At 41.7% G+C, this 16,960-nt stretch overlaps 1 protein-coding gene across 1 annotated transcript in view; it reads right to left on the reverse strand.

Annotated features, from left to right (window-relative positions):
* arhgef28a (Rho guanine nucleotide exchange factor (GEF) 28a) overlaps positions 1–15,725 on the reverse strand; it is a 462,887-nt gene extending 447,162 nt beyond the window's left edge. The window contains exon 1 of the mRNA XM_072548108.1: positions 15,196–15,725. The gene's annotated coding sequence lies outside the window, so the exon portion shown is untranslated. The remainder of the gene's footprint in view (positions 1–15,195) is intronic.
* Positions 15,726–16,960: the final 1,235 nt, after the last annotated feature.

A 16,960-nucleotide genomic window follows, 5' to 3' on the forward strand; every position in this document is an offset into this window, starting at 1 on the left:
CCAATTCTAAACAAATAGGGTCTGTTCACTTTATATTGATGGTAAGAGGTACATTAAAAATAATTTATGCAAACGAGTAATACATTTGTATGCATAAATCGAAGACTGAACCTACCACAGGAGAATGTAGACCCATAATGCATTAGACAGAGATCCAGAATTTCAATCCAGCAATCCTGAAAGAATGGTGAAACATTGCCAAGTCCGGATGGTAAATGACTTTGAGGGGAAATTACAAGCTTCCAACCACCTGCTGCCCTTACACTAGATAGTAGCAGTCATGGTTTGGAAGGTGTGGTCTAAAGAGTCTCTGTAAAATCCTGCAGAGTATCTAATACATGGTACACACAGCTGTTCTGCATGCTAGTGATGGAGGGACTGAATTACATCTCATTCAAAAACAATTAAGTGGATTGCTGTATCTTGGACATTGTCAAATTTCTTGAGTGATGTTGGAACTGCATTCATCTAAGCAAGTGAAGGTATGCCATTACACTCCTGCCATGCCCCTTGGAGACAGTGGATAGACTTTTTGAGGTCATGAATGATTTACTCGCTGCAGAATTGCCAGCGTCTGACCTGCTATTATATCCACAGTATGTATATGGCTCATCCAGCTAAGTTTCTAGTCAATGGTAATCCTCAGGATATTGATACTACGGAAATCCAGCAATGATAATGACATTGAATGACAAGGGGTGATGGTTAGAATCCCCATCCCTGGAGATGGTCATTACCTGGCTCTTGTGTGCATGAATGTTACTTACCACTTCTCAACCAAAATCTGAACATTGTCCATTATACAGTATTTTATTAACGTTAGATTATTCGTATTAAGTTCTAAAGAAGGGTCACTGGACCCAAAATTCTGCTTTCTCTCCACAGGAGCTACATGCTCAGTTTTTCCAGCAATTTCTGTTTTGTTTCTGAATTCTAGCATCTGTTTTTCTGAATATTGTCCAGTTCTTGCTATACTTGGATATAGGCTAATCAGCATCTGAGACACAAATGGTTCTGAACGTTGTGCAATTATCAGCGAACGTCCCTACTTCTGACCTTTTGATGAAGTGAAGGTCATTGATGAAGCAGCTGAAGATGTCTGACCTTCAACAACAATTCTCAGCATACCACAGACATGCTATTAATGTTATTTTTGGATCTCAACCCACATTAGGAAAATCAAGACTTCGTGTTGCACCTAGTTACAATACCACGCACATATTGTTTTTCCCAGTCTTGCAGGCTCCATAAAATTAGCACCCACTCCACCATGGAATTAAAAATTGAGAAGCCCCATTAGTTGTCTGCCAAGACTGAATTTGTATACATGTTTAACGGATGAACTATTTTGTGACTTGAATTAGAAAGAAGCCCCTCCCCTTGTGGTAACTATTGATTTATTATAAAATGTAAACAACATTGTTGTCAAACAGACATAAAGTCCAATTTAGAAATATAATTCAGTCTCAATCAGTATTTGAAAATATATAAATCTGATTCATATTAGTAATATTAAAGCATTCACCATAATTCCCCATTATGTATAATTCCCCAAAACTATTTAGCTTTTCCCTATTTTTAATTATTTTTTACATAGTAGGATATATGAAAAGAAATAGAGGAGTTGACATCTTGCTTTCATAAGTAAAATTTAACGTATTTGTTTGAAATTATTTAGAAATCATGTAATAGAGAGAGAGTACTTGATCAATTAATTTCATTGGCTATTGTCCACTGCACATCCACAAAAAACAATAACACTTTTCTCCAAATGTACTAACCTAAATTAATCCCATTATCTATCAATAGCTGAGAAATGGTGCTTGCCAGTGCAAATTTAAGACTGTGAATATACAAAAATGATGGACAAGAACTGACCTACTGGTTCACCTAACCCAGGGGCAAGGACGTCTATTCTCAAACAATAGTGATCCCCATAACCTTCTGGGAGAAGCAGAAGAAATGGACTAAAAATCTGCATGGACCTGAGATGAAAGATTCTGCCAATTCATGGGAAATATGATGGAAAGGTTTTCCAATCGTTGATTATCCAAGGACATTATCGAAACTCATCGAGGAGATAATACTGGCCTTTATTTGTATTATAGCAAACAGTGTATCTTGTATGATGAGGTGATATTCACTTCAACCAGAAACAGATTCACCTTTCACTTAGGGACTTAGACTTATAATTGTGTTGGCAAGTATTATTTCTAAATTTGTGACAGATGATGGGATTTATTTATGTTAGTACGTTTGGGAAGAAGTGTTTTTTGAGGATGTGTAGTAGACAATAGCCAAAGGATTTAAATGATAAAATAGACCGTGTCTTGTTACATCATTTCCAAAGATGTTCCAACAGACAAGCTAATGAAAACAACATGTCAATTCCTCCATTGTTCCTCATATATCCTGCCCTTAAACTGTTAAAAAAACTTAAACTGGGGACAGAGCTATTTATACATCCATAATGAAACGTATGGTGGATGCTTCAATAATAGTTATATACAAAACTGTTTTACAAATTTAAAAAGGAGGTTCTCAAGGGTAGTAATATCTGGATTACTCCCAGTGCTACGTGCTAGTGAGGGCAGGAATAGGAGGATAGAGCAGATGAATACATGGCTGAGGAGCTGATGTATGGGAGAAGGATTCACATTTTTGGATCATTGAAATCTGTTTTGGGGTAGAAGTGACCTGTACAAGAAGGACGGATTGCACCTAAATTGGAAGGGGAGAAATATACTGGCAATGAAATTTGCTAGAACTGCTCGGGAGGATTTAAACTAGTAAGGTGGTGGTGTGGGACCCAGGGAGATAGTGAGAAAAGAGATCGATCTGAGACACATACAGCTGAGAACAGAAGTGAGTCAAACAGTCAGGGCAGGGAGGGACCAGGTAGGACTAATAAATTAAACTGCATTTATTTCAATGCTAGGGGCCAAACAAGGAAGGCAGATGAACTCAGGGCATGATTAGGAACATAGGACTGGGATATCCTGGCAATGATGGAAACATGGCTCAGAGATGGGCAGGACTGGCAGCTTAATGTTCCAGGATACAAGTGCTACAGGAAGGATAGAAAGGGAGGCAAGAGAGAAGGGGGAGTGGCATTTTTGAATTTTTGATAAGGAATAGCATTACAGCTGTGGTGAGGGAGGATATTCCCAGAAGTACATCCAGGGAAGTTATTTGGGTGGAACTGAGAAATAAGAAAGGGATGATCACCTTATTGGGATTGTATTATAGACCCCCTAATAGTCAGAGGGAAATTGAGAAATAAACTTGTAAGGAGATCTCAGCTATCTGTAAGAAGAATAGGGTAGTTATGGTAGGGGATTTTAAACTTTCCAAACATCGACTGGGACTGCCATAGTGTTAAAGGTTTAGATGGAGAGGAATTTCTTAAGTGTGTACAAGACAATTTTCTGATTCAGTATGTAGATGTACCTACTAGAGAAGGTGCAAAACTTGACCTAGTCTTGGGAAATAAGGCAGGGCAGCTGACTGAGGTGTCAGTGGGGGAGCATTTTGGGGCCAGCGACCATAATTCTATTCGTTTTAAAATAGTGATGGAAAAGGATAGACCAGATCTAAAAGTTGAAATTCTAAATTGGAGAAAGGCCAATTTTGACGTTATTAGGCAAGAACTTTCAAAAGCTGATTGGAGGAAGATGTTCACAGGTAAAGGGATGGCTGGAAAATGGGAAAACTTCAGAAATGAGATAACAAGAATCCAGAGAAAGTATATTCCTGTCAGGGTGAAAGGGAAGGCTGGTAGGTATAGGGAATGCCGGATGACTAAAGAAATTGAGGGTTTGGTTAAGAAAAAGAAGGAAATATATGTCAGGTATAGACAGGATAGATCGAGTGAACCCTTAGAAGAGTATCAAGAAAGTAGGAGTATACTTAAGAGGGAAATCAGGAGGGCAAAAAGGGGACATGAGATAGCTTTGGCAAATGGAAATAAGGAGAATCCAAAGGGCTCTTACAAATATATTAAGGACAAAAGGGTAACTAGGGAGAGAATAGGGCCCCTCAAAGATCAGCAAGGTGGCCTTTGTGTGGAGCCACAGAAAATGGAGGAGGTACTAAATGAATATTTTGCATCAATATTTACTGTGGAAAAGGATATAGAAGATATAGACTGTAGGGAAACAGATGGTGATATCTTGCAAAATGTCCAGATTATAGAGGAGGAAGTGCTGGATGTCTTGAAACGGTTAAAGGTGGATAAATCCCCAGGACCTGATCAGGTGTACTCAAGAACTCTGTGGGAAGCTAGAGAAGTAATTGCTGGGCCTCTTGCTGAGATATTTGTATCATCGATAGTCACAGGTGAGGTGCCAGATGACCGGAGGTTGGCAAACGTGGTGCCACTGTTTAACAAGGGTGGTAAAGACAAGCCAGGGAACTATAGGCCAGTGAGCCTGACCTCGGTGTTGGGCAAGTTGTTGGAAGGAATCCTGAGGGACAGGATGTACATGTATTTGGAAAGGCAAGGACTGATTCGGGATAGTCAACATTGGCTTTGTGCATGGGAAATCATGTCTCACAAACATGATTTAGTTTTTTGAAGAAGTAACAAAGAGGATTGATGAGGGCAGAGTGGTGGTTGTGATCTATATGGACTTCAGTAAGGCGTTCGACAAGGTTCCCCATGGTAGACTGATTAGCAAGGTTAGATCTCATGGAATACAGGGAGAACTAGCCATTTGGATACAGAACTGGCTCAAAGGTGGTGGTGGAGGGTTGTTTTTCAGACTGGAGGCCTGTGACCAGTGGAGTGCCACAAGGATCGGTCCTGGGCCCTCTACTTTTTGTCATTTACATAAATTATTTGGATGTGAGCGTAAGAGGTAAAGTTAGTAAGTTTGCAGATGACACCAAAATTGGAGGTGTAGCGGACAGCGAAGAGGGTTACCTCAGGTTACTACAGGATCTGGACCAGATGGGCCAATGGGCTGAGAAGTGGCAGATGGAGTTTAATTCAGATAAATGCGAGGTGCTGCATTTTGGGAAAGCAAATCTTAGCAGGACTTATACACTTAATGGTAAGGTCCTAGGGAGTGTTGCTGAACAAAGAGACCTTGGAGTGCAGGTTCATTGCTTCTTGAAAGTGGAGTTGCAGGTAGATAGGATAGTGAAGAAGGCGTTTGGTATGCTTTCCTTTATTGGTCAGAGTATTGAGTACAGGAGTTGGGAGGTCATGTTGCGACTGTTCAGGACATTGGTTAGGCCACTGTTGGAATATTGCGTGCAATTCTGGTCTCCTTGGAATGATGTTGTGAAACTTGAAAGGGTTCAGAAAAGATTTACAAGGATGTTGCCAGGGTTGGAGGATCTGAGCTACAGGGAGAGGCTGAACAGGTTGGGGCCATTTTCCCCAGAGCATCAGAGGCTGAGGGGAGACCTTATAGAGGTTAACAAAATTATGAGGGGCATGGATAGAATAAATAGACAAAGTCTTTTCCCTGGGGTCGTGGAGTCCAGAACTAGAGGGCATAGGTTTAGGATGAGAGGGAAAAGATATAAAAGAGACCTAAGGGGCAACTTTTTCATGCATAATGTGGTACGGTATGGAATGAGCTGCCAGAGGATATGGTGGAGGCTGGTGCTTTGCAACATTTAAGAGGCATTTGGATGGGTATATGAATAGGAAGGGTTTGGAGGGATATGGGCCAAGTGCTGGCAGGTGGGACTAGATTGGGTTAGGATATCTGGTCGGCATGGACGGATTGGACCGAAGGGTCTGTTTCCATGCTGTACATCTCTATGACTCTAAATACTTTCATGAGACAAAGGACTAGGCAGACAAACATTCCACAAGTTAAAACATTCTCTAGGAACTGCTTAACAATTTGTATGAGAGTGAAACTAGCCAGAAAGTTAAGTATAAATCCTTGATTTTTCCTAACCCATGTCAGTTAAATTAATTAGTTTACATAAACACAACCTACTCCCGCCATGTAACTAACCTCAGTCAAACTTACTGAAGCTCTAAATGGCAGAAAAAATCAATAGAACTTATAACTCCCAATGAATAATAAAGATAAATTACACACTGTAATTTATAAGGGGAGACAGGGGGCAGTAACACACTAGATTCAAGAGATCTAGGTCATTGGTTTTGTCTGAAACCATGTGATTGTATAACAACTCTGCACCAAGCTAATCACCATTGCTTGATGCCAGTAGATAGCTACAACAAAATCATAACAAGTTACCTACACTTACTGAATAAATCCAAAGAGCAAATCAAGTAATTCCAGCACTAATGAACAACTGCATGTACAGTCCATTCTTTCGTGCTGCATTTTGACTGTGATTTCCGATGAACTATGAAAGTAGTGAAATCATGAGAATTTTAGAGTGTAATTCTGACATAAAAATCTGCCTACACCTTCAAGTTTGCAGTTTAGCAATGTGTTAGCAATCCTTTGAGTTCGTCCTTGTTTTAATTTGCCTCATGTATTGCCATGCATTATCCCTCTATTTCCCTGTTGAAAAATTATCTGAGCAACACATTTAACTTTCTCAGTGATGAATCCTTTTTACAGTTTTAAGCATCTGCACATTTTCAATGATAGAAGATTCATAAACAATCAAAAATACCAGACAACAGTGTTTTTTTTAGTGTTACACAGCAGCTTGAAGGAAATACCTGCTCTTTGAAATTGATAATCTACATAAAATCCATAAAGAAGAAATTGAGTCTGTAAAATGTAAAATTCATCCTGAATAGCAGAATATTATTCTGGGATCTTAATATGGAATTTTTAAAAAGTAACATGACTCAGAATGTAAAAACATGAAAGGCAAGTATTCTGGGAACACAACTGCAACCAAAAACACCCATATTTCTCACTATGTTTTCAAGACCTGTATACCACCATCCACCTCACTCATTATCGCATGTAAATCATTTCAATTATCTGCACCTTTCTCATCTCTTATCTTGTTGTCTTAGCTTGATGCAGAGTTGTTATACAATCACATGGTTTCAGACAAAACCAGTGACCTGGATCTCTTGAATCCATTCTCTGATTCTATCTGCATCTTTTAAGAAGATTTGAAAATGATTTATTATAGAAAAATATTGTTCTAACTCTACTGGTACTACACTGCAACTAGTCATATATACTAACAATCTTTCCCTGTTCGTAACGACATTAGGATCAAGAACGATCACATTGTTAGAAAGTTGAACATTAAGAATTAATTTTGCCAATACAATATTTAACCTTTAAGCTTTATTTTGTCCCTGTGTTTAATCAATCCTTTACCTTTCAAATCGTGCTACATTTGAAATGTTCCTGTTAATTAATCCTGAAATTAAGTCCAATTGTAGCACGTTTACACCAAAGTGATGCCAGGATTTTTGTGGTGTGGTCTCGCATTTCAATGATGCTTCTCTGCTGTGCACTACACTGTAAGCGATGGAACACAATTATGCAAGTATTCCTCATTCTGATTTCAAATATACTGCGGATTAAAACTCATCATGGGAAAGCAGAGATGGATGTGTGGCAGATGGTACTGTTACTGGAATAATAATCCAGAGACCCAGATAATTTTCCAAGGGAGGCAAGGGCTTGGTTGTTTTTTTACCTATTCATCCAAAAACCCAAGTAATATTCCAGGAACCTGGGTTTGACCACACCACTCAATATAATTAGATTATTAACTATAATAATTATTATTCAATTTAAAAATCTGGAATTAAGAGTCTAATGATGACTATGCCCAAACCACTGTTGATTGTTGGCAAAATCCATCTGGTTCACTAATGTCCTTCAGGGAAGGAAATCTTCCATCCTTACTTAGTCAGGCCTACATGTGACTCAAGACACACAACAATTTGGTTGACTGTTTACTGTCATCCGAAATGGACTAAAAAGACATTCAGTAGTAACAAATTGATAAATAGTCTTTAAAAATTAAATAAAACCAGACAAACCACCTGTGATCAACCAAGGCACTGGACGTGACATGGGCAAAAAGAGCTCTATTGACAATGCAAGTTGTCTTCTAGGAGCTGGAGCCAAAATTGAGGGACCGTATTGTTGAAGGGGAGAGCATGAAATGGACTGGTAAGCTAGAGGAGATACTTGTTAGGAAGGAAGATATGTTGGGCATTTTGAAAAACTTGAGGATAGACAAGTCCTCCGTGCCTGACGGGATATATCCTAGGATTATGTGGGAAGCAAGAGAAGAAATTGCAGAGCCGTTGGCAATGATCTTTTCGTCTTCACTGTCAACGGGGGTGGTACCAGGGAACTGGACAGTAGCGAATGTTGTGCCCCTGTTCAAAAAAGGGAAGAGGGATAACCCCGGGAATTACAGGCCAGTTAGTCTTACTTCGGTGGTAGGCAAAGTAATGGAAAGGGTACTGAGGGATAGGATTTATGAGTATCTGGAAAGACACTGCTTGATTAGGAACAGCCATCACGGATTTGTGAGGGGTAGGTCTTGCCTTTCAAGTCTTATTGAATTCTTTGAGGAGGTGACCAAGCATGTGGATGAGGGTACAGCAGTGGATGTAGTGTACATGGATTTTAGTAAGGCATTTGATAAGGTTCCCCATGGTAGGCTTATGCGGAAAGTCAGGAGGCATGGGATAGAGGGAGATTTGGCCAATTGGGTAGAGAACTGGCTAACGGTCGAAGTCAGAGAGTGGTGTTAGATGGTAAATATTCAGCCTGGAGCCCAGTTACAAGTGGAGTTCTACAGGGATCAGTTCTGAGTCCTCTGCTGTATGTAGTTTTTATTAATGACTTGGAAGAGGGAGTCGAAGGGTGGGTCAGTAAATTTGCAAACGATACGAAGATTGGTGGAGTTGTGGATAGTGAGGAGGGCTGTTGTCGGCTGCAGAGGGACTTAGATATGATGCAGAGCTGGGCTGAGGAGTGGCAGATGGAGTTCAACCCTGTCAAGTGTGAGGTTGTCCATTTTGGAAGGACAAATAAGAATGCAGAATACAGGGTTAACGGTAGGGTTCTTAGTAAGGTGGAGGAGCAGAGGGATCTTGGGGTCTATGTTCATAGATCTTTGAAAGTTGCCACTCAGGTGGATAGAGCTTGTAAGAAGGCCTTACAAGAAGCTTGTAAGATGGTGTATTAGCGTTCATTAGCAGAGGGACTGAATTCAAGAGTCGTGACGTGATGTTGCAGCTGTACAGGACCTTGGTAAGACCACATTTGGAGTACTGTGTGCAGTTCTGGTTGCTTCACTTTAGGAAAGATGTGGAAGCTTTGGAGAGGGTGCAGAGGAGATTTACCAGGATGTTGCCTGGAATGGAGAATAGGTCGTACGAGGATAGGTTGAGTGCTAGGGCTTTTCTCATTGGAAAGGCGAAGGATGAGGGATGACTTGATAGAGGTTTATAAGATGATCAGGGGAAAAGATAGAGTAGACAGTCAGAGACTTTTTTTCCCCGAGTACAACAGAGTGTTACAAGGGGACATAAATTTAAGGTGAAGGGTGGAAGGTATAGGGGGGATGTCAGGGGTAGGTTCTTTACCCAGAGAGTGGTGGGGGCATGGAATGCGCTGCCTGTGGAAGTGGCAGAGTCAGAATCATTGGTGACCTTTAAGCGGCAATTGGATAGGTACATGGATAGGTGCTTAAGCTAGGACAAATGTTCGGCACAACATCGTGGCCGAAGGGCCTGTTCTGTGCTGTATTGTTCTATGTTCTATGTTCTATGTTCTAGCTGTCTCACTGACTAGTCAAGCAAAAGTCATCCCTTACAATGTCCCAGACACCACTACTACAGTACCTGGGTATGTCCTGTTCCACCGGCAGAGATGGCAGCACAGTCGGGAGGGAGTTACCCTGGGAGTCCTTAACATTGACTCCATGAAATCACGTGACATCAGATCTAAAACAGGCAAGGAAACCTCCTGCTCTTATTTTAATTCCAGTCTTTGGAAGTGGCTGATCAACATCTATTTCTCGTCCCTAGCTGCCCATGAAAGGTGATAGCAAACTTCCTTCTTAAACTGCTGCAGTCCACGAGCTGTAATTTGACCCAAATTGTCCAGTATTTTGACTCAGAAAAAGAGGGGTTCAGGTAATGATGTTCCCATGTATCTACTGCCCTGTCATTCTGAGTGGGAGTGGTTGTGGGTTTGGAAGGAATTGAATTTCTGCAGTGCATCGTGTAAATGGCACACACTGCTGCTCCCAGACATCGGTGGTGCAGGAAGTGGATGCTTGTAGATATAGTGCCAATCAAGTTGGCCAATTTGTCCTGGATGGTGTCAAGCTTCATGAGTGTAGTTGGAGCAGACAACCTGGCACTCATCCAGGCAAGCAGGGAGTATTCATCACAGTAATGACGTGTGGCTTGGAGATGGTGGACTGGCTGATTAATGTCCTCCCTCAGCCGATGAATCATTGCTTCTCTATGTTGAGCAACACTTGAAGGAAGCACTGAGTGTGGCAACGCTACAGAATGTACTCTGAGTGATAAATTTCAATATCCATCACCAAGAGTGGCTTGGCAGAAGCACTACTGATTGAGTTGGTTGGGTCCTCAAGTATAGCTGCTTGTAGGTTTTGTAGCAGGTGGTGAGGGTAGCAACAGAGGGAAAACACACTTGATCTCATCCTCCTAATCTGCCTGCCATAGGTGTATTTGTCCATGACAATGTCCACCATAGAGTCCCATCTTCACAATGATAATGCCTTACATCATTTCATTTGGCACTAATGGGACAGTCTTCAAACAGATCCAGCAACTCAAGATTTAACATCATGAGACACTGTGGGCCATAAGCAGCAGCAAAATCATACTCCAACATAATCTGGAACCTCAAGGCCTGGCATATCCCCCTTTCTACAAAGCCAGTGAATCGACCCTGGTGCAATGGAGATTGCAGGAGACATGGCAGTAGTAGCACTAGATGTGTCAAAAGTGATGAAGCTAGAAAACAGGACTCAATTATGCCAAACAGCATAAGCAGCATGTGATTTACAGTGCTAGGTGATCAGACAACCAATGAATCAAATCTAAACTCTACAGTTCTGCCACATCCAATAGTAAATGGTGGTGAACAATTAAACAATTCAATGGAGAAGGAGGCTCCATAAATATCCTCACCTTTAATGATGAGGGAGCTCAGCATGTCAATGCAAATGAAAATGACATGGTGGCTCAATGGTTAGCATTGCTGCCTCACAGCGTCAGGGATCTGGGTTCAATTCCAGTCTCGGTGTCTGTCTCTATGGAGTTTGCACATTCTCCCTGAGTCTGCATGAGTTTCTGCGGGTGTTTCAGTTTCCTCCCACAATCCAAAGATGTGCAGGTTAGGTGAATTGCCCATAGTGGTCAGGGATGTGTAGGTTAGGTGCATTAGTCAGGGTAAATGTAGAATAAGAGGGCAGGGGAATGGATCTGGGTGGTTATTCTTTGGAGGGTCAGTGTGGACTCATTGGGCTAAAAGACCTGTTTCCACACTGTTGGGATTCTATGAAAAGGCTGAAGCATTTGTAACAATCTTTAGCCAGAAATACCAAATGGATGATCCATCTTGGCCTTCTTCGGAGGTCTCCAGTATGCCAAGATGGCAGTCATCAGCCAATTCAATTCACTCCACATGATATCAACAAACTGTTGGAGGCACTGGATACTGCAAAGCCTATGGGCCCTGGCAACATTCTAGCAATAGTACAAAGGACTCGTGCTCCATAAGTTTCACTCCCTTAGCCAAGCTGTTCCAGTGCAACTACAACACTTGCATCTAACTGACAATATGTAAAATTGCCCAGTTATGTCCTATCTACAAAAAGCAGGGCAAACCCCAACACAGCCAATTACTGCCCTTTAGTCTCTTCTTGATCATAACTGTCATCAACAGTACGAGAAAAAGCCTACTCACTGACACTTTGTTTTGGCTTTGTCAGGGCCATTCAGCTCTTGACCTCATTTCAGTCTTCGTTCGAACATGGCTAAAAGAGCTGAATTTTAAAGGTGAGGTTAGAGTGATGCTCTTGACATTCGGGCTGCATTTAACCAAGTATGACAATCTAGCAGCCTTGTCCAAACAAGAGTCAATGGGACTCAAAGGAAAAATTTTTAATAGTTGAATTCATACCTGGTATGTAGGAAAATGGTTGCAGCTACTGGAGTCAGTCATCTCAGCTCCATTGCATCTTTGTGGAAGTTCCTAAATGTAGTGTCCGAGGCATAACCATCTTCAGCTGCTTCCCTCCATATGACCTTCCCTCCAAAATAAAGTTTGCAGATGACTGCACAATGTTCAGTGCTATTCATGGCTCCTCAGATAGTAAAGCATTCCATCTCCAAATGCAGCAAAACTTAGACAATATCTAGGCATGGGCTGAAAAGTGGCAAGTAATATTTGCACTACACAAATGCCAAGCAATGACCATCTCCAATAAGAGGCAATGTAATCACTGCCCTTTGACACTCAGTGGTGTTACCAGGACTGAATCCACACTATCAACTTCCTGGAGGCTACCATTTAATAGAAACTGAACTACCCTTACCATTTAAAGTAAGAGTAGATCAAAGGCCAGAAATCTCATCTCCTGACTCCACAAAGCCTGTCCACCATCTACTAGGCACAAGTCAGGAGTGTGATGGACTTACACCTGAATGAATGCAACTTCAAACACTTTCAAGTTACTTGACACCATCAGGCAAAGCCATCCGGTTGATGGCATCACATCCACAGCATCCACTCCCTCCATCACTGATACTCAGTAGCAACAGTGTGTGCTGCCTACAATATGCACTGCAGAAGTTCACCAAAGATCCTTAGACTGTACCTTCCAAACCCACAACCACTATCATCTTAGGATGACAAGGGCCGCAAAACATGGGGACACCACCACCTGCAAGTTCCAAGCCACTCACCATCTTGACTTAGAAATATACCACAATTCCTTCATGATTGCTGGATTAAAATCCTGAAATTCCAAATTGTGAGTGAGATTGGCATTGGCATTCCAAATTGGCATTGTGAGTCTACCTACAGCATATGAACTACTGTGGTTCAAAAAAGCATCTCACCACCACCTTCTCAAAGTCAATCAGGGATAGGTAATAAATATTGGCACAGCCAGTGACATCCATGTCCCACAAGAAAGTACACACAAAAGTTGGACAGGTGGAATAAATAAAGCAACTTTCACAGTGACTTACCAGACAAGTGCTAACAAAAGAGTTTTGGCTCTATGCCATCAACAAGTGTAACAAAACAAAAAGAAACCTGAGAGAACAAAGCCATTGCCACAAGACAAGGAATAGGATAGAACTCCGCATGGTAGTGCCAAAGGGGGGAAAAACACAGGTAATAAATCTGATGCAACAGTCTCAGGAGATCAAACTGGAGAGTTAGCATAAACTTGTATGCATTTAGCATCAATAATAGATTAAAATGTTCTAAAGCTCTTTACAGGGACATGGTAAAATATGATGCAAAGCCACATAAAGGGCTATTAGAGCAAATTACAAGAGGTTTTAAGGAGTGTATTATAAAAAGTAGGGAAGCAAGGAAGATAGGTTTAGTGAGAAAATTCTAGAGTCACGCACAACAGGAGAAAAAGAACAATAATGCTGGTACAAAACAAAGTCACAACAGAGATGATACGGGACAAAGTTAAAAGACAAGTCTGACAATACTTATGTAGTGGGTCTGGGGTGCTGGGAGAAACCATCTGAATTTCACTCAAGCATTCTTAAAAGCCTTTAAGATGTTACTACTTTAAATACTTTTAAAAATCCCATCAAGCATAACATGATGGAACATGGATTTCATCATTATCAAGTCTGCATTGCAACCCACTACAATAAACACTTGGCCTCTACGTTTTTTTAAACATTGTAGTTTAACAGCATCTTCTTGTTTAATGTACCAATTAAGTTGCAAAATTAGCTCTTTGCGAATTTAATAGTGATAGATTGTTTCAGCTGATTGCCAAGATAATGAGGGCACCATTTACGTAATTATTTTTAAAAAGGAAATTTGCTTACTCAGACTAGTCAAAGTTTCCCAAGACCAACTGTGGTAGAAAGAGTGAATAAGTCATTTTAAATATAAATTTGATCACTCCCTGAAGAAAAGCAGGACAATAAAGTTTATGGAGAATGAGCAAAAAAAGAGTTGGATAAGAAGCAAATTTAATTCCGTCCACATGACATTAAGAAGTGGCTGACTTCATGGGACAAGGCAAAAGTCAATAACAAACTGGCTAGTTCTGAAGGTATCAGAACTTGTTGACCATTTGTTTACATTGTTCCAGTACGCTCCAGTTCTGGTACCCAGCAGACAATGCGGGAGATTGTCCAGATATGCAAGAACAAATCCAGTCTAGGCGATTGCTGCTCCATCAGTCTACTTCTTGTCATCAAAACAATGCAATGAGTCACCAGCTCTTGCAATTAGGCAGCACCCATTACCTTCTTGATAATGCTGTTTGGAGTCTGCCAGGGTCAATTGTCCCCAGACCTCATTATAGCCTTGGTCCAATCCTGGACTCAAGAGCTGAGCTACAGAACAAAAGCAAAATATTGCGAGTGCCAGAAATCTGAAATAAACAAAAAACGACAGCGCTGGAAATACTGAATTCCAGAAATGAGAGTGGTTGTTCTCTGCATCACGTGTGACAGGACTGCTGGCACGGAACTTAATGCCAAGTTCAATTGCCATCACAACTTATTATGCAGGATGCATTGAAAGAGGGTAAAAGAAAAACAAGTGGAAATATTGAGTTTTCATAGACTCGATGTGGACGGACCGAAGAGAGTTTGTACTAATTTTACACAATAATTCTGAAAATGAAAAATTATTAACAAAATCCCTAATGCTGACCAACCGCCTCCTTCAAAGTGATGCTGACCTGCCACTATTAGTAATGCTGTGTCTTCCAGCAATCTGTGCTTTTTAGGGGAGGGAAGGGGGAGACTCACTATCAAATCAAGAAATCCAGGAGCACTGCAAGTACATTGTCGCAAAAACCTTTTATGTTCAATTATCTTTGATCTTTAGTTTTTTTAAAAAAAAGGACCGCTTTTCCTATCAAACTTCTTGTTTGAACATAATTAGTGTTGCCACGCTGAGCTCGGGTCCCTGAGATAAAAGCTGTTTTGCTCTGATCCCAGATTTCACACGCGAAGCCCTTACTGAGCCGAAATAAAGAACTGCAGAGTTCCTGGTCACATACCTGATTTTTAACAAAAGTCTCCTCTCTCCCAAAGTCTAACGATTCGGACTGCACTCCGGGAGAACTCGGGACCTCGGCTCTCAGATGGTTTAAATCAGGAGAGTTTCAGATCGAAATCCGTATTTCCTCTACTTAGATCTGGGCATCTCTCGGAAGGTGCACACCACTTGGAGCCGCGCAGGCTGCACACGTCAGCGACTATTAGTGAACGTTTAACAAAAGACAAGTGAGCAAACGCCGCTGGCTTCAGCCAAACGCCACAGGCTCCGTTGTCAGGGAGTTTTCCTTGCAACTCCTTGTTTTTAACAGACGCTCGGTGACAGCTCGCCGCCACACTTGGATGCACCTGATCAAAGTGCCTCAGGTACAAAGAGATGATGGGGGTGTGGAAACAAAAGCAAACTTTTTTTTGGAGGGGGGGGGAGTGGAGAGAGGGGTTTAACTGAGGCAACGTGTCATTGAAAAGGGCGGGCAAGAGATGTTGAGATAGTGGAGGTACTGGGTAGTGGCACTGAGTGAGCAAGCGGACACACAGTCCCGGACCGCGAGCTCTCCACACCACCTCATCAGCCCGCCCACTGGGCACCTCCCTCTTCATCATTGGCTGCTGCCCGCGGGCACCATCCACGTGATTGGCTGCACCTCCACCATTGACTGTTCCCCCATTGGTCAACACTGGTACCACGGTCGCAGATTTTCCAGGCATCTGATTGGTCACCCGTTGGATACACTGGTTGGCCCATTGATCTGTCCAAAACAAGAATCATTCAGGTCAGGTTCATTTTACACATACTACCCAGGAATTAAACAATGTAATTCATTCCTTTGTTCAATAGTGTCGTGGGTTGTGACTATCACTGGCGAAAACAGCATTTGTTGACTATTCCATACTGATCCTTGGGAAGATGATGGTGAGACATCTCCTTGAACCACAGGATATCAAATGTAGGTATATTCACAATGGTGTTGGCGAAGGGAGTTCCATATCAATCCAACATCAATGAAAGAAGAGGGATATGTACCCAAGTCCAGCTGGCTGTGCAAGTTGGAGGGGAATTTTCAGGAGATGATGGTCTTATATACCGACTGTATTTATTCTTCCATGTGGGGGAGATCACTCCCAACTTCCGCATGTCAGCCAAATGGAACAATAATCAAAAGCCCCACATGAATTTCTGTTAAAGCAGTCATCCTTGCTTCTTCCTTGTTCGCCAAAACACTGCCCCTAGCCAGCCTGTTCCAGCACCGCTGCAACTCTGGCATCTTCCCGACAATGTGGAAAACTGCCCAGGAGTCCTGTATACATAAAACAAAACCAACTCACATTGACCAATTACTGCCCCATTAATCTTGTCTCACTCATCAGCAAAGTGAGTGGGGTGGGGGTCATCAACAGTGCCATCAAGCAGAACTTGCTTAGCAATTACCTAACTCTCAGTTTGGGTTCCATCAGGGTCACTTTCCTACCTTGGTTCAAATATGGACAAAGAGCATTTGACCAAGAGTGAATCAAGGGTAAACTCTCTGGTTGGAGTCATAGTTGGCATAAAAGGTGTCATAGTTGATACATTATTGGAGGTCAGTCTTCACAGATCCAGATCACCTCTGCAGGCATTCCTCCTGGTAATGTCCTAGGCCCAACCATCTTCAGCTCCCCCGTCACTGACCTTGACACCTTTGTAAGGGCAATAGGGGGTGTTAATTGATGAGTGCACAATCTTCACTACCATCTAATTTGACTCTTCCAATAATGCAGCAGTCAAAG

This window comes from Chiloscyllium punctatum, chromosome 2 (assembly GCF_047496795.1).
Source record: "Chiloscyllium punctatum isolate Juve2018m chromosome 2, sChiPun1.3, whole genome shotgun sequence".
NCBI classification, from domain to species: Eukaryota; Metazoa; Chordata; class Chondrichthyes; order Orectolobiformes; family Hemiscylliidae; genus Chiloscyllium; species Chiloscyllium punctatum.